Source organism: Palaemon carinicauda, chromosome 5 (genome assembly GCF_036898095.1).
Source record: "Palaemon carinicauda isolate YSFRI2023 chromosome 5, ASM3689809v2, whole genome shotgun sequence".
NCBI classification, from domain to species: Eukaryota; Metazoa; Arthropoda; class Malacostraca; order Decapoda; family Palaemonidae; genus Palaemon; species Palaemon carinicauda.
This window is the reverse complement of record NC_090729.1, coordinates 126,995,413-127,007,912: the sequence shown is the minus strand read 5'-3', so window position 1 is coordinate 127,007,912 and position 12,500 is coordinate 126,995,413.

Sequence of the window (12,500 nt, the reverse complement as noted above, 5' to 3'; positions counted from 1 at the left end):
TAAACTGATGTATTGATGTTATTGATAATTGTATCATTGCTGTACTTAATAATATGGTTATATTATAAATTTATATGAGAATACTAGGGCTAAAAATAGGTATGGCAAGGAATTTCACAAACAAAATATAATTGCCTCTTTAAACATTCATGTTCGTTCTTAGAATTGACAAATAATCATTAATTGCGACCAAACACTTCGCTTTATGTCCGCTTAATTGACAGACTTGGCTGTTAAAGGGAAAGTGTACTCGTACTACTTGGGAAAGTTCTAGGCGACGAGAAGCCGTGAAAAAAAGCAAAATTTAATTATCTAGTTTGGAAACTCAATTTCCAGTTTTTTTTTCGGTTTTAATTACTCTACTCTAATGACATTCTACCTCAATTCCCTTTTATGTTTTATCTTTTTTTATTGCGTATTTTGTTTTATGTTGACTTTCTGAGATTAATTATATCAAGTATACTTTTGAATGGCTTACATGATTTATTGCCATAACTTGTCTCATAATTTTGCAGTATTTCAATGTATTTGTTCATGTCAATTCAGAATGGAATTGTATGGAGTTACACCTCATGTATGCGCAAGTAAATATGTGACAATGCCCAGTTATTTCATTAATTTTTGGATCGTTCACCAAATGTGTTACAGTTTTTTGTCTTTTTCAGCACAGGACTTCACTGTTTTTTATGTCAAAGGGTTAGAAAGTCTTATTTGCCTAAATATAGGATTGTTTGATAGATATAAGAGAATTTCCGCATATTAGCTTCTATATGATATATATATATCTATGTATATATATATATATATATATATATATATATATATATATATATATATATATATAAATACACGAGTAATCGCACACACACACACACACACACATATATATATATATATAATAAACATATTTGCGTGTATATAAATATATGTATATATATATTAATAAACATATCGTGTATATAAATATATGTTATATGAATAATTAGAGATATATATATATATATATATATATTATATATATATATATATATATATATATATATATATATATATATATATATATATGCGTGTATAGCCAAACATGTATATATATATATATATATATATATATATATATATATATATATATATATATATATATATATATATATATATATATATACATACATACATATATATACTCACAAAATTATGTGTGGCATCTACAAATCGAAGATTACATCTGTCTGTTTTAACGAAATTCCAGTCAAGTTACAGGAAAAGACGAAAATTGCATCCAGTTTGTTCTATTAAATACTGTATTTAGTTCTGCTTCACATTTTTTCATGATATTCATCGTCAGGGTTACAATTGATAAACGTTGGAATTACACTTCCAATATAAAGGTTATTACTTAAAAGATCATGCCTAAAGAACAAATATGTAAACATGTGTGCTTGCGTGTGCGTATATATATAATATATATATATATATATATATATATATATATATATATATATATATATATATATATATATATATATATATATATATATATATATATATATATATATGTGTGTGTGTCTGTGTGTGTGTGTCTGTGTGTGTGTGTGTTTGTGTTTGTGGCAAGCTCTATGCTATTCACTTAATGATTGAGTTTTCTGATTGAATTAGAATCAGTCTTTTAATTAAGGCGTGACATCTGAACAATAGCGATTTCATTTTATACATCAATGCGATACCAGTTGCATGACTTTCTGCGCTGTGCACAATGTATGATGTGCTTTAATTATTTTCAAATTGAGGTCACTAACATTGCAATTAAGAGTTTAATTTTAATGAGATTATTACGGAATTATTTCTTTTTATGTTTTGTACTTTCCTAATTGCGTGGGAAAGGATGCTTCGTTAAGTAACTGCTATTTTATCTCCTCAAATTATATGTATTTATTGTGTTGACATTTTAATATAGGTCACGTGACTTTCATTATTATCAAAATTGTGAGAAATCGAGTCCGGCAATTTTGAAAGACCTCAGAAATGAGCAGCTTGTTTATCAGCAGCCAAAATGATGTGCCATCAGCAAAAATGAAAATGGAAAAAAAACCTGATTTTCTAACTAAACCCCCCCCCCCCCCCCCTTTTTTTTTTTTTTTTTTTTTTTTTTTTTTTTTTTTTTTTTTTTTTTTTTGACAAATGTGAGATGAAAAATTACGTACATGAGTACTTGTTAATATACCATAAATTTTGCAGGAATTATAATAGAGAGCTATTCAATACCTAGTCTTCAGCTGTTGACTCTTATCTCAACTCGTTGGACAAAAACTTGTAACTTGCGCTCAAATTCCTTATCTAATTCTTATCTTATTTCATATCTAATTCTTATCTTATTTCATATCTAATTCTTATCGTATTCCTTATCTAATTCTTATCCTATTCCTTATCTAATTCTTATCTTATTCCTTATCTAATTCTTATCCCAGATTTGGATACTGATCTATGGCACCGTCATTCCATTGGGAGGTATTCATGAAAATTAAGGATATCCTTGTAAGCATAAGGTAGAAGTACAAGGTAATTCTCTGAAGCAAAAGGTAGAATTATAAGCAAGTTTTTCTTTCCATATTCATAATGATAACCTTTTACTTGCGAGGATATCCTCCAAGCAGAAGTAAAAGGTTGACTCGTGTTTCGGGAGCGCTTAGTTACATGTTGGAACTTGTAAGATTTCATTTTTGCTGTCAAGATAAGAAAGAGTTTAGTATTTATAATACGCATTTAATTCCCTGTTTTACTTGTATTTAATTAAGTTTACGCATTAGAAAGAACACAGACGCCGCCGCGCCTTCCCCAAAGCTTCGCTAGCGACATCTATCCCCCACCCCTTGCATTAGAAGTTCTTTGACCTCTTTTTAGCTCCCCCACCCCTTGCATTAGAAGTTCTTTGACCTCCTTTTAGCTCACACACCCCTTGCATTAGAAGTTCTTTGACCTCTTTTTAGCTCCCACACCCCTTGCATTAGAAGTTCTTTGACCTCTTTATAGCTCCCCCACCCCTTGCATTAGAAGTTCTTTGACCTCTTTTTAGCTTCCCCATCCCTTGCATTAGAAGTTCTTTGACCTCTTTTTAGCTCCCCCACCCCTTGCATTAGAGGTTCTTTGACCTCTTTTTAGCTCCCCCACCCTTGCATTAGAAGTTCTTTGACCTCTTTTTAGCTCCCACACTCCTTGCATTAGAAGTTCTTTGACCTCTTTTTAGCTCCCACACCCCTTGCATTAGAAGTTCTTTGACCTCTTTTTAGCTCCCACACTCCTTGCATTAGAAGTCTTTGACATCTTTTTACCTCCCACACCCCTGGCATTAGAAGTTCTTTGACCTCTTTTTAGCTCCCACACTTCTTGCATTAGAAGTCTTTGACCTCGTTTTTGCTCCCACACCCCTTGCATTAGAAGTTCTTTGACCTCTTTTTAGCGCCCACACCCCTTGCATTAGAAGTTCTTTGACCTCTTTTTACCTCCCACACTCCTTGCATTAGAAGTCTTTGACATCTTTTTACCTCCCACACCCCTGGCATTAGAAGTTCTTTGACCTCTTTTTAGCTCCCACACTCCTTGCATTAGAAGTCTTTGACCTCGTTTTTGCTCCCACACCCCTTGCATTAGAAGTTCTTTGACCTCTTTTTAGCACCCACACCCCTTGCATTAGAAGTTCTTTGACCTCTTTTTAGCTCCCACACCCCTTGCATTAGAAGTTCTTTGACCTCTTTTTAGCGCCCACACCCCTTGCATTAGAAGTTCTTTGACCTCTTTTTAGCTCCCACACCCCTGGCATTAGAAGTTCTTTGACCTCTTTTTAGCTCCCACACCCCTGGCATTAGAAGATCTTTGACCTCTTTTTAGCTCCCACACCCCTTGCATTAGAAGTTCTTTGAACTCTTTTTAGCTACCACACCTCTAGCATTAGAAGTTCTATGACCTCTTTTTAGCTCCCACACCTCTAGCATTAGAAGTTCTTTGACTTCTTTTTAGCTCCCACACCTCTAGCATTAGAAGTTCTTTGACCTCTTTTTAGCTCCTACACCTCTAGCATTAGAAGTTCTCTGACCTCATTTCAGCTCCCTTACGTCAAGCATTAGAAGTTCTTTGACCTCTCTTTATAGCTCCCACACCTCTAACATTAGAAGTTCTTTGACCTCTCTCTTTAGCTCCCACACTTCTAGCATTAAAAGTTCTTTGACATATATTTCTAGGTTCCATACTTTTAGCATTAGAAGGTCTTCGATCTATATTTTGAGGTGCCTTACTTCTAGCATTAGAGGCTCTCTATTTTTAGGTGTCTTACCTCTGGCATTAGAGGCTCCTCTTCGCTGTTCTCTCCTGTCTTCTAGTTTTCAAGATCTTCTCTCATTAGATTATCTGTTTCTTTTCAGATTTCATTGTCTCTTTTCCTTAGTGTGTCAGTGTCCTTCTAGATTTTAAAAGAGATTTCAGTGCTGCGAGTCCTCACTTCGTCAGATTCCTCAGGGAAATCGAAGGCATTTATTCATTACCTATCTGGGCAATGAGTAAAGAGATGAATACTATCGATTTCTCCGCATACACTATTATGCCAAAGTAAATGACGAGCAACATGATATATTTACCAATGTCGTCTGGATATGTCCTTATTTCAATGGCGAATTCTGGGACAATCCTGTTGAAGAACTGCACGTCACTCACCGTTCAGTTGAACCATTCTGCCTCCATCCTCATTCCCCGCAATCCGTTTTTGCACCGATACAAAGCCCCGTACTTTTTCCAAGAGTCTCCTTTAATAAGACATCGTCGCAAAAGCCCAAGCAAAGGATCCTTCAAGGTGCATACATTAGGATCTTCAAAGCTCAGCTGCCAACGGAAGGACCCGTGTCTTTCTATAGGTCGGACGATATAAAACGAACGATCGGTAACTTCGGCAGCAACCAAAACCATCTGTAGTTGATGGTGTTCCGAAGATGTAACACATAAATCTTACCGGCAGCTTCCTATTCCGCCAGAACGTGATCTCTGTGAGTTAAGTGAAATCCTTCTCCCAGTCATCAACTCATTTCCTCTTACTCCTATTGACGCGCAATTCCTTGGTTATATTTCGCCAGCTGCATACAGATCATGTGAGGTGTTGCAGGCTACATTTGAAAAAATGAAGATCAGGTCTTCAGAAATCATTTGAAGCTCGGGGAGGAATTGTTCGGGACTGCTCCAGGAAATTTCAGTTCTGGAGTCATTCAGAAATCCATGTTAAGTATACGGCTATATCCTTTGAAGACTTTTGGAAATTCGGGAAAGTTTTCTTCCGAAACCTTTCTGAGATTCCGTTCTGGAGGCATTCAGAATTCCATGCTAAGTCTATGGCTATTTTTTCTGAAGACATTTGGAAATTCGGGAAAGTTTTCTTCCGATACCGTTCTGAGATTCCGTTCAGGAGGCATTCAGAAAACCATGCTAAGTCTATGGCTATTTCTTCTGAAGCCATTTGGAAACCCGAGAAGATCATCTTCCGAATTCTTTTAGGACTCGCGAAAAATTCCCTTCTTGTTTTATAACAACAACAACAACAACAACAACAACAACAACAACAATAATAATAATAATAATAATAATAATAATAATAATAATAATAAACTACGTGATTTGATTTATGGATTTAAGTTGAAAAGTTTTGAAGACGCTAAACGCTCAACTTTGCAGTTTGAAGGGAACTTTAAGATACCCGGACGAAGGGCGAAGGGTAATTGAGGTTTAAAGCAAACCGAATTGAAATAGTTGATTTCAGCTAAATTATTTCAGGTTTGGGATTTAGAACAATCTATTTCTGGTACGGATATATATATATATATATATATATATATATATATATATATATATATATATATATATATATATATATATATATATGTGTGTGTGAGTGTGTGTGTGTATATATACATGCATGTATATAGGCTTTTTCTGTATATGAATTTTCTGTGTATATATGTATATTTATACGATGTATATATATACATATATATACACAGACATATATTTACATACATATACATATATATAATATATATATACATACATATACATATATATAATATATATATATAAACTATATTTATATATTATATGAATACAGTATATTTGCATGTACTGTACACACACACACACACACACACACACACACACACACATATATATATATATATATATATATATATATATATATATATATACATACATACATACATACATACATACATATATACTGTTTGTACATACATAAATCCCTAAATACAGCAGCCTTCGTATTCTCCCAACTGTTTATACATGCAAAAGCAAATGTAAAATGCATATCACCAAGTTATGGCTTAACCTTGATATTTCATCGAGATTCCAGGTGTGGACAAGATATCTGTCCGAAAGCCACTGTACATTTTGTTCTTCAAAACGGAATAACATCTTGAAATCACGACCAAGTGTGGGTAAACGAGGCATGTATTGTTGAACATGCCTCACATCCACAAAATCTGCCATCGTGCTGAGAATCGGACAGAACAACCTTTCTTTTCGAACTGCAGTATGCTACTGACCAGACTCAGCTTTTTCGAAGCATATGCTCTTTATATGAAGTAAAGGGTCTTCTTTATGTATAACCATTTACTTCTATGTGATTATAAGGATATGCTTTTGCTCTAAAAGTAGAAGCTTTTGATTCAAATGTTTATGAATACAAGTAGAAGGATTTCCTTCATATTTTGCAAGTATAAGCATATCCTTTTCTTTTTGAATAGCGCTCAAATTAATTGACTCTTTTTGCATGCTGTATAAGGTTTCCTATGATCCTGACCATCCTTTGCAATCGGATTTTCCTACACTATACCAACCACTAAGCAATGCAGGGTACGCAAATGATTCTTATAGTCTTGGCTTTCCTTTTATAAGGCTCAATATTTTACAGAATTCTAGAAGTTTCATTATGTTATGACTAAATTGTAGAACGATCTTCTTAATCAAATACTTGAGCTAGTTGAACTCATGAAGTTCAAACTTGGTGCTTATGTTTTTTTTTTTTTTTTTTTTTCCTGTTGAGTATATTGATGTAGGACTCGTTTCATAATTTATAAAGCTATTTTTCTATTTAATACTATTACTTATATTAATACTTTATATTTTTTTTAGTTATTTCCTTATTACTTCGTTCTTAATTTCTTTCTGGATTCGGTTGCTTTGCCCGTCGGCTCGAAAAATTGGCTATTCCAACCAGGATTGCAACTTGTTTAGTAGTGGTAATAGTAACGATAATAATAACTAGCCTGCTTACATTAATGGTATTGATTTCAATTGTTAAACTTAGTGTCTGGATCATGCAAGACAGTTTTTTACTTCAACTAACTAAATTGGTAAAATTTGTGATCATAATCAAATTTTCTCTGTTGGCTTTGCTTCGATTCAATATATTTCACTTTATTCTCAGATAACTTTTGTTTAACCTTAGACGGATTTCTTACATATGGTGTGTTTTTTCTTCATATTAAATCAAAATTTCCACTTTATTCCCAGATAAATTTGCTTTGAATTTAGACGGATTTCTTGATAAGTTTACTCACGCTCTTAGTATTGTATTAAAAGGTGGCATATTTTAGTGATATTTTTTATAAGGATTATATGTATATATATATATATATATATATATATATATATATATATATATATATATATATATATATATATATATATATATATATCATGATGAACATAAATCCCATTACGATTATTCAGAAAACTTCCCACGATTCATAAGAAGTGATATTGAACATCAATTAAGGTTTGGCAGTTATTCACAGTCTTGAGCTTTATAATCTTATTAATAATTGAGAACGATAACTGAATTAGAAAATGATCTTGTGTAGTTACTGTGACATATTAAAGTATTTTAAAGATTGCTAAGTTTCCTGCTCCTGTTATCGTAAAATAATCTCATATTTTACAAAAATTTAATAGTATTTTAAAAACATTAGATTATAAGTCTATCTTATTAGTGAATTGAAAGCTGCATTGTTATTATTAAAATGAGATTGCGTATAAATAAACAATGGTTACAGAGGCTTGGGGCCATTATTGTTAAGCAACTAGTGAATAACTGCTTGAAAATTATTCATAATCGAATGAAAACTTTGAATGACTACAAAAGAGTTATTATTATTATTATTATTATTATTATTATTATTATTATTATTATTATTATTATTATTATTATTATTATTATTATTACTTTCTAAGCTACAACCCTAGTTGGAAAAGCAGGATGCTATAAGACCGGGGGCTCCAATAGGGAAAATAGCCCTGTGAGGAAAGGAAACAGAAAAAATAAAATATTTTAGGAACAGTAACAACATTAAAATAAATATTTTCTATATAAACTATAAAAACTATAACAAAACAAGTGGAATAGAAATAAGATAGAATAGTGTGGTTGAGTGTACACTCAAGCAAGAGAACTCTAACCCAAGACTGTGGAAGCCCATGGTACAGAGGCTATGACACTACCCAAGACTAGAGAGCAATGGTTTAATTTTGGAGTGTCTTTTTCCAAGAAGAGCTGCTTACCATAGCTAAAGAGGCTCTTCTACTCTTACCAAGAGGAAAGTGGCCACTGAAAATTTACACTACAGTAGTTAACCCCTTGAGAGAAGAAAAATTGTTTGGTAATCTCGTTGTTGCCAGGACAGGAGCCTATGTAAAGAATAGGCCAGACTATTCAGTGTATGTGTAGGCAAAGAAAAATTAACCGTAACCATAGAGAAGGATCCAATGTAGCACTGTCTAGCCAGTCAAAGGACCTCATAACTCTCTAGCGGTAGTATCTCAACGGGTGGCTAGTGCCCTTTTTGGGTGTCTGTTGGTTGGCACATACAAAAGACAGCTAATTTTTGCACTTTCTTTGCAAACAAGTAAAAACAAAAATCTTGAGGTTATTTCAAAATAATTTTCAAGAAATTTGAAAAATTAAAGTTTGCTTAAATAAAATTGTCCCAAAAATAAGAAAATATTCTCACAGAGGGAAGAAACCCTTGAGGAGAACCAAACGTTCAGTTGGGCTCCACAAGGCACTAGAACAGTTGGAAGACCCAGGCCTACATGGCTGGGAACTATGGAGCGCGAAGGAGGTGATGAATGGAGAAGTATTCAATGAAAAGTTGAAGATAGAGACGACTGGTGAAATCTAACCGAGGCCCTTTACCTCAATAGGCGTAGAAGATGTTGATGATGAAACATTATTCAGATGTAGAACCAATGTAATTGAGTAAAATGTTTACCCATGTTGTAAAATGTTCACATCATTTTGCAAAATGTTTACCCACTTTTTCGTTCGTCGATGATAGATCAGCTCTACCTTAAGAATGGAGACGGGAAGCCGAATTTTCAATGTGACAGAAATATTGTTATATATCTCATGTGTCCTTCATTTCCTACTCAGATCAAAAATAATTTTCCCCAAAGTTTCACTATATTTTTCGTTCTTAACGTGATTTATGAATCGTTAGTTATTCTGTTTGTAGGCCTCTTATTTCCAGATTTCTTGTTTCTTCTTCCTTCTTATATAAATGTGTTTTATCGTGTCATTTTCCGAAATAAACATGCGAAAAAAGGGAAAAGTTTGCTTTAATTGAACAAAATATCATCTGAGTACTTGCTCCTTTGATTACATATTACGTCTCTCTCTCTCTCTCTCTCTCTCTCTCTCTCTCTCTCTCTCTCTCTCTCTCTCTCTCTCTCTCTCTAAAACGCGGTATACCGTTGACCCCATTCAATGTAAATTCCAACTGAATTACATTTAATAAAGAATTAGTATACGATTTCCAGCTATAATGAATATTCGTTATAACCTAATGCGTTATTTGTTTTACAGTCCCCGAAGTGCTATACTGAGTATTGTTCTGGGATTTTAGTTGTTTCCAAAAGGACAACTAAAACATTTCTCTAAATAGGAATAATAATGTTTTATGTATTTCGTTTCAATCGGTGTAATCAGACCTACTCTCTCCGGGACTGTTCTATGATTACCTACCATTATACGAAATCTGAAGCTTACGTAACATGTCTGAACCAATCAAGATCATTGGATGAGAAATTAATTTCATTTTGTATCTAACCATAACGGAATGGATTTGTAGTTGGCATTTTTGTCAAAAAATAGAGGGGCACTCAGTAGAGCGCAGCTTATTTCTTTACCTTTTGTTCGACCTTGACCTTTGAACTTAACATGTTTGGAGTCTCCATGCTAACGGCTGATTACGTGAATTTGACATTTTGCTTGACCGTGACCTTAACCTTTCAAAATTTAATCATTCCCAGATTTATACATAATAGTTAATCCCTGCAAGTTTCATTAGTCTTCGATTAAAATTGTGGCCAGGAAGCTGATCACAAACAAACACGCATACGCCAACAAACACACAAACAGGGGGTAAAACATAACCTCCTTCCAACTTCGTTTGCGGAAGTAATCATTTATAATCACTTGAGAAATTTGAAGCTGATATAACAAGTCTGAACAGATCAAGAGCATTGTATGAGAGGTGATTTTTAATTTTGGATCGGATCATGACGAAATTGATTTATATTTAGAATATTTTAGTCAGACAATTGTTTATAGACTCGCGAGAACAATAGATGCAAATCGTTCGTCACACCAAATATATATATATATATATATATATATATATATATATATATATATATATATATATATATATATATATATATATGTATATATATATATATATATATATATATATATATATATATATATATATATATATATATATATGTGTGTGTGTGTGTGTGTGCGTGTGGTTATCTGTTATACAAATTTATATATATATATATATATATATATATATATATATATATATATATATATATATGTGTGTGTGTGTGTGTGTGTGTGTGTGTGTGTGTGTGTGTGTATGTGTGTGTATCTGTTATATGATATTATATATATATATATATATATATATATATATATATATATATATATATATACAATATATATATATATATATATATATATATATATATATATATATATATATACAACATATATATATATATAAATAAATAAATTCTTCAGGATAGACAGATCATTGAAAATCTTAAAAGACTTTCTCAGTAAGCTAATTTTCTGTGCAATTGAAAAGAGAGAGACCTAATATGTTTCTCAAAAATAAAATTGTTGTCGAGAATCACACCTAGAATTTTTAAAGATTCATACAGAGTTAAAGAAACATATAAATTTCAAGTTGAAATAACAAGTCTGAACAGATCAAGAACATTGTATGAAAGGCGATTTTTATTTTTGTACCTGATCATAACGAAATGGATTTATATTTAGCATTTTTTAGTCAGATAATTGTTTATAGACTCGCGAGAGTAATAGATAGAAATTGTTCGTCACACCAAATCCAAAAGCACTCTGCTTCACAGCCCGTGCACAGTCTCATAATGGAGGTGTCCTTCGCCCTAAAATTTCAATTCGAAATCAAGATGTACGATATTCATCCCAACGTTGGTGATTTCCCTGTTAATCCCAGGGCCGAAGTACCCGTTGGTAAATCTCCGTCTCCTGCTAACACACCGGACTCATGTACTGCAGATATCAGTAACAAAAGCCTGCTTTCGCCTAACCAATTAGACCTGAAGTCTAACGATTACCGATATGACCGACTTTCTCTTCATTGCTGAAAATGGGTCCTGCAAATATAGCTAGGATACATTACATCGAAAAGGGTACCCCCCCCCCCCAAAAAAAAAATAGATATAATAAAAATATATATATATATATATATATATATATATATATATATATATATATATATATATATATATATATATATCCATTAAATGGTCTAAAGGTTTTTTACTTGAAATCAAAAGGTATAGATTGCCCAAAAGAGAAGTTTATAACATGAAACTAGTAGAGGTTAACGATTTGAAAGCTGAGATAATAAATGGGATATAAGATATCGTCAGTAAACGGATGCTGCTCAAAGCAATTCTTCCTAAGGAATTCCTCATTACCTCTAGAAACGAAATTGAAAGGTTATGTTTTCGCCCCTGTTTGTGTTTGTCCGTGAACAGCTTCCTGGCCATAATTTTAATTGTAGAGTAGACAACACGGCATGGATTAGCTGTTATATAAAAATCAGTGAATAATTAAATTTTGGAATGTCAAGGTCAAAGGTCAAGGTCACGGTCAAGCAAAATGTCTAATTCACGTAATCAGCCATAAGTTTGGACATCATTGTCACAGATATTTCAAACTTTTTTCATATTTGAGTGTATGAAAATCCACGCCAATTAATACATGTTAAGGTCAAGGTAGAGCAAACAGTCGAGAAATAAGCTGCCGCAGCGGAGGTCTGCGCTCTACTGAGTGCCCCTCTAGTTCCTAATGTCATCTTGGGAAACAAAACTAACGACCACTGAAATAGTTATTCCGT